Genomic DNA, 7,310 nt, shown 5'->3' on the forward strand with positions numbered 1-7,310 from the left:
TAAGTGCCTTCCAAGAGATGAACAAGTGGAAAAAACTGAGAAAGAACCTTCATCCAATTCAGTAACTAGTTTTTGTATCTTCTAAGAATTTTTGTCTCCAAAAATCTCTAATTTTCATTCCATTACAAGTTTTATTTCTCTCTCCTTTCCAACACCAGACTTTTCCCTGTTTGTTTTCTCTACCTTTTTACAGAGACGCCTACAATAGAAAAAAAGTATGACATATTCAAAACATCTGAAAATTTTGCATTGCCATAGATAAGAATGAATTATCTGTTTATGAAGAAAAAAGCGTTAAAAATATGAACCAAGAAAGCACAGAAGGTAGTAACCACATTTAGATGTTTATCATGGAATCATCTTTACAATCCATCTGTCACAATTCCACAGAGCAAATTACAAGTAATTGTGAAGTTTCCCTCATTTCATGGGTTTGGTCTTGTAAAGCATACAACACAAATTTTATTTGCTTTTCTTTTTGGTATTTGGATCTTAATTTGGTTAAGTGGCCACTGGGTAGATGATGGAGCCTCTTGGGACATGCAGTCTTCTTCTAGCTTTGTTGATGTAAATATTACTGTATATTTTTCATTCACTTATTATTTTATGAGGCATACTTCATTAAAAATATGTCAGCATCACATTGACAAATCACAAAATTTAAAAGGAGAAAAAAACCAATTTATTTAAAGCATTCCTGTGTAAAAGTAGTCACCACTATTACTATTCTTCAAATATTTTTATTCTATTTAAATACAAGTCTAGTTTTATCTCAGGTGTCTGATCTTCATATCGTACACTTTAAACTTAGAAAAAATTGAACTCTATTAAAAATTTCCTACAGATCAGCTTTTCTAGATGCCAAGCACCTTGTTTTAGCCACGGTGATGACAACAAATTGGGTTCTCAGGGATTTTGGCCTCTGGCATCATCTCAGTTGTTTATAATTGAAGTTGGCTGTGATGAGAACTCAGCTTAGATGCATGGTTGGACAGGTGGGTTTCAGGTTGGCCTGCCAGGAGGTTGCCTTGAGGTGTAACTAGGCAAAGAAAGAAGGAGGTTGAGCAAAATTACCAACAATCTTCAACTATGAATTTTTATGAGTAGGGGCTTCCCACACCATCAGGGATGTCAAATTGAACGTTTACATTTTTAGGTTTGATAGATTAGGGAAGTTTTGGGTAAACTTTTCCCTCCCTAGTGTCCTCTCCTTAACTTAGGGCCAACTTGGGACATGGATTCAATGGAAAAGAGTGCCAAGATTAATGAGAAATATCCACCATGAACATTGGAGGCAGACGTTCTGGCCGAGGGGTGCGTCTTCCCACTTTGTAATCCAGAGTGCGATTTCTTCTTGCTATCTGTCCCTCCATAAATAAGTGTTCAGCAGAGGACAAGCTGGTTACAACTGAGGATGGAATGAGATTCTAGCAGAATTGCAAAATGAACTGAGAGCCACAAAAGTGTCCCTCTGCGAACCAGCAGAGATTGCTATGGAAGACAAAGGAAGAGGAGTCGAGAGGCTAGATAACATTCCTGCTTCCCCTACATTGTGAGAGTGAAATTGTCAGCAACCTATATCAATAATTAACCAGAGGCTTTTTAGAGAGTAAGACTTCTAACAGATACCTCATAGCTGAAGTCGCTCTTTAGTACTGCACATAACCTGTGGATTTTCATCATTATTCATTTATTCAACAGATAGATATTAAATTCAAGGCATAGTTCTAAACTATGCTGTCAATTACAAAAAATAAATAATAATGAAGGGCATTAGTTCTGCCTCATAGGATGTTAAAACTCTAGCTGCTAAATGAGACAAATACGGTTCCCGCATCATGTACCTGGCCTCCTGTTACAACCTGGACTCTGCTTCCAGTGGCTTCTCTTGTTTCTGTTCTGGTAAACGCACCATTTGGTTTAGTCCCTATCATTGCCATGGTCACCCACCTGTAGGTGGACCTCCTTGACTGTAGCTATAGGCATAGATCTTTGTTTCTTTTCAAATGTCTGCTTACTTTAGAGCTGCAATCAAATGTTGTTTGGACCATAAGACTCTGAGGCTGTGTGTGGTTGAAGCTGTCTTGAGACTCAAAGAGCTATTGAGGAAAGAATTTGGTAGCCGAACTCTTTTGAAATTTTTCTCTGTCTCTCACACATCTGGGCTGAATAGCTGAATATATTGTTTAATTTCTACATTGATGATAGTTTAATAGGCAGTCATGCGCTGCTGGGAGTTTATTATCCTACTCCAGTTACAAGTAATGTATTCCTTAAATTCAGTGTAGGTATAACTTCTACATGGTAAGTGAAGCCGTCTTTATGAATCGCTGCTATAGAATATACTAGATTGTGTAGGTTTTAGTACAATCCAGGTAATTATCAAGCCTTCTAACATTTTCAGGAAAGTGATCCTTTCACTTCAATTTATGAGATTTGGAAATTTTTCAGTTGTCACCCACTAGTTAGATTATAAACTTAATTCTATGTATCTGAATTTATTTTTCTATTTATAAATTTATCTGGATACTTTCTCAAAGTTTTCTCAGGTTAAAAACCTATGGCTTTGTAAAAGTAAATGAGAAGTAATAAGAATCATGTTAAAAAACAGGATCAGGCCAAGCATGGTGGCTTATGCCTGTAATGCCAGCAGTTTGGGAGGCCGTGGCGGGAGGATCATTTGAGGTCAGGAGTTCGAGACCAGCCTGGCCAACATGGCAAAACCTCACCTCTAATTTAAAAAATATGCAGATTAGCTGGGCATGGTGGTGAATGCCTCTAGTCCCAGCTACTCAGAAGGCTAAGGCAGGAGAATCACTTGAACCTGGGAGGCTGAGGTTGCAGTGAGCCAAGATAGTGCCACTGCACTCCAGCCTGGGTGACGGAGTGAGATCTTGTCTCAAAAAAAAAAAAAAGAAAAAGAAAAGAAAAGAAAAAGAAAGAAAACCAGAATCAAACAATGAGAGAGGCTGTGTAGCCCTTTTAATTGTCCATAATGGATCCATTTCTTTTTCTGTGTAATAGTTTATCAGCATGAAAAAAGAGTCACTGAACACTGATAATTTTCTTTCTCTCTCTCCTTTTTTTTTCCTTTTTTTTTAAGATGAAGTCTCACTCTGTTGCCCAGGCTGGAGTGCAAGGGCAACATCTCTGTTCACTGCAACCTCCACATCCTGGGTTCAGGTGATTCTCCTGCCTCAGCCTCCCCAGTGGCGGGGATTACAGGTGCATCCCACCATGCCTGGATAAGTTTTTGTATTTTTAGTGGAGATGGGGTTTCATCATGTTGGCCGGGCTGATCTCAATCTCCTGAGCTCAAATGATCTGCCCGCCTCAGCCTCCCAAAGTGCTGGTGATGATTTTCATTTAATGGTGTTCTACAAAGTGAGTTTAGGCAGTGAAAGGGCACATGTCATATATAGTTTACCAGAAAGTAGTACTGGTCACCAGAGTAGAAGCATACTCCTAACCCTGGAAATTTTCTTCAGCTCCTAGGATTAATCTCAGATTTTGAGACTGGAGCAAAGACTAATTTGGCACGTGTTCATCCAGATTAGTAAATCTCCATGGTGTTCGAACTGTATAATATCAAATCTAAAATAAGCCAAGAGAGTCGGACAATTTTTCATCTCTCAGAAAAAAATGCATCATTTTCAAGAGATTTAAGATTGAATTTAAAATCCAACTGCCTATTCCAGTGGATGTTTCTCCAGAATAAGGCCAAGCCCCACAAATTCTGGATAGTGTCCTCCAAGTTGTGTTTAAGTGATAATTGACACATCTATGGTTTAGATACATATGGAATTCCATGTAACTCTAGCTCCAGTCTTTGCGAGTAAAAATTGGCAGTAATCATGGCCTTAGTGGAAGTATGTGGCTAATTGGAATTTTCGGTACCAAAAGTCTTTGTGTTATCAGGGTGCCCTATAATAATATCCATAACTCATTGCCCACTTGTCTGTTTTGATTTCTTTTTTAAAAAGACAATTTTAAACTTAGAGGTTTTGTACGTCAATTCACATACGTGGCACATTTATAAAATAATCATGCCTTTGCATAGTTTTCCTTTGATATCTTAACTATATATCCAAGCCATTTATGTTTTTTAATTGCCACAAATATTGCACCCAAATAGAGCATTAGGCACAAAAATGCCTGGCACAACATTTCTTCTTGTTCTTGAAAGTTATTTTAATCCCCATGTTTGATATATTCCTAGACAATTATATGTAACTATAATTATTTCTGCTAGGTAGAAACATTTTTGTGGTCAATATTTGTGAAGTGCTTTGTAAATAAAAATATGTTTGAGTAGAAACAGTATTTTGCAAACATAGCCCTAAATAGAGCTACTGATTTTTCCAAGAATTAAAGACTCCAAACTCTGTCTTTGTCTTTCAACTTTGGTTTATAGGAACATCTCATTACAATGAACCAAAAACTTATTTGATCACTAATGAGGTAATTTTGACACTTCCAAATGACACAGCTAATTTGTAATATATTTTTGAAGTGCAAATTACATATTTCTGTTTAAATAATGAGAGTAAAATACGGACACTATCTATTCACACTCTATATACACAACTAACCCCAACTTGTCTCTAGAAGAAAGGTTTAATTTTTCAGGTCTCATCCACAAAATGAAGTGTTAATAAGCTGTATCTTTATTCCCACTTTTAAATGATTTCTTTTTAACCATTGTATAACACTACTACAGTTTGTATGGAGATAAAGTAACTCATGGTGAGAAATCCAGTTCTTGAAAGAAATCATTTTACCTTCAATCACATTTAGGACATCTATGCTTTTAGAGTAAGGATGAAAATTTATAAACATTTGTTAAATTATGCAACTGTTTTTGAGGATGTTTTGAAATTACATTTTCCTTATTGTACAGATAGTTTTCATGTATTCACAAATGAGACACGAGAATTATTAATGAAAAGCATAGCATATTGACAAAGTTTATAATGTAAATAGTTTCATTTGGAAAGAATGTAATGAGTGAATTATCAAAGCTATTTTATTGGTTCCCAGATTTACCATAGAAGAAAACAAAGCACCCTTATACAAATTTCTCCGCACTGAGTCCATTTAAGGTCCATTTTGTATGCCGTAAGTTCTAAAAAATGTTATTGCCGATAACTACTGTGTGCCTCAAAATTGCCTACGGTTGTGTTAAAATGAGATTCCTGAGGCCTGCTCTTAGAATTTCAGATTTGGTAGATCTGGGGGTGTAACCTGAGAATATGCAGTTCTGGTAAGTTCCCAGGTGATGCTGATGCTGCCAGCACAGAGACCACACTTCCAGAAGGACTGAGTGAAGCATTGTCATTACTTGCAATAGCAACTTCTCTGTAGTCACAACTTCATTCATCCCATTCTCTGAGCTCCTCCTTTAATCATTCCCTTTCATACCCTGACATAAAATCTTTCAGTCTCTCTGAGACCTCCAAACTATTATTTTATCATATTCACAATGACCCTTACCTCCTTGAGGTACTCTCTTGCCTGTTCTCCTGCCTAAATTCCATGGTCAACCATTCCCAGGATTGTTTCTCTTTCACTTTGCTGAATCTAACTAGGAAAATAACCCTAGTGAGATCCAAATTTCCACCAAATCCCCACATATATTTGAGCAACTAGTTATATGGAACAAATTGAAAAATATCCCACTTGAAACTGAGGATCTCAGTGCCGCCTATCAATCATACTACATATGTTCCAATCTATTCACTCTCTAATTTACCTAGTTTTGTATCTTATCCTGTCTCTAACCCCTAACACTTCCCCAGAAATCCTGATTCTCTTTTTGGTTCTGCTTCCCTGAGAACATTGAATCACCCAAAGACAACTTCCACAGACTCCTGAAACCATTTAAACTCACTTTCCCATGTCTACACCCACATACTCTCCCTTCTCACCTATTATCTGTGAACTAACTGGCCCCTATCTGTATATTGCCTGATGATGATTTCTGTATCACAGATGAAGAAAATGTGAATAGGTTAGTCATTATAACACAGCTTAGAATCAAACCGATGCAGTCCACCACTGAAACTGGGGTTCCAAATCAATGTATTTGGAGAAGGAGAGCTAGTAGAAAAACAAGGATGAAAAGATCCAGGATGAAGCTTCCAATGGAAGAAAAGGACATTTTTGCTATTCTGAGCCCCTTGAAGTAGACCTTAAGCATTCTCATCTGGACAAATGTCCATTCATCCACTCCAGTGAGTGACGAAGGGTTAGGATTTTAAGGGTCAGTGAACAATTATTCCTCATTCAGCAATCGAAGAAGAATTAATATGAATATTATCTTGAAGAAGTTTCATTTAAAGCATATTTCATTGATCTTTGGCAACTGTCTTCCATCAGATCATTACCAATCCACATGATTTGGGAGGAAGGGAGAAAACCCAAAACTTAATCAGATGCCTGAAGTTAGGGAACATTTTATAACCAACGCAGAGGGAAAAAAAGGCTGAAAAAGGGAAAGATGAGGACATAGAAAATACATTTCAAAGATTTTAACTTTTTGACAAAATTCTGTGCAAGAAAAACTGATGATTGTGTGAACATAACTTTGTCATTTACATCTACCAATGTGTTCAGAAATATAGAACCTGTAAGTTTTTTAATAGTAGTGTGTTAACACAAAATTTGTTCATCAAAGTATCTAAAACATTCTGAAAATACTAAAAATTTTCAATTTGAATATGAAACTAAACAACTCTGATAAATAAGCTCAAACAAACGGGCATGCTCCCCAACAATAACACTGCCACAGGTATTGACTGGTGGTTTTGGTTTCATTTCATTTTATAATGGCACATCTGGTTAAAACCCAGATTCTGGGCTGGGCGTGGTGGCTCATGCCTGTAGTCCCAGCACTTTGGGAGGCCAAGGCAGGCAAATCACAAGGTCAGCAGATCGGGACCATCCTGGCCAACATGGTGAAACCCCATCTCTACTAAAACACACACACACACACACACACACACACACACACACACACACAAATTACCTGGGCATGGTGGCATGTGCCTGTAATCTCAGCTACTCAGGAGGCTGAGGCAGTAGAATCGCTTGGACCCAGGAGGCGGAGGTTGCAGTGAGCCGAGATTGCACCACTGCACTCCAGCCTGGTGACAGAGAGAGACTCTGTCTCAAAACAAAACCAAACCCCATATTCTGAACTGAATCTCAGAATAAGGACCTCAAAGAGGTCAATATGTATATAATATATTCTGAAAGGAAAATTTTCTCCAATTGTTTATTGAAATATCACACAGGCTCTGCCTTTGTTT

At 37.5% G+C, this 7,310-nt stretch overlaps 1 long non-coding RNA gene across 1 annotated transcript; it reads right to left on the bottom strand.

Moving 5' to 3' along the window:
* Positions 1-323: 323 nt before the first annotated feature.
* On the bottom strand, positions 324-1,672 carry LOC104660742. Its single transcript, XR_747752.2, has 2 exons — positions 1,630-1,672; positions 324-1,039 (listed from the first exon to the last, which is right to left on the bottom strand). It is a non-coding gene; the product is annotated as an uncharacterized LOC104660742 (long non-coding RNA).
* Between the last annotated feature and the right edge of the window lie 5,638 nt (positions 1,673-7,310).

Source organism: Rhinopithecus roxellana, chromosome 1 (genome assembly GCF_007565055.1).
Source record: "Rhinopithecus roxellana isolate Shanxi Qingling chromosome 1, ASM756505v1, whole genome shotgun sequence".
NCBI classification, from domain to species: domain Eukaryota; kingdom Metazoa; phylum Chordata; class Mammalia; order Primates; family Cercopithecidae; genus Rhinopithecus; species Rhinopithecus roxellana.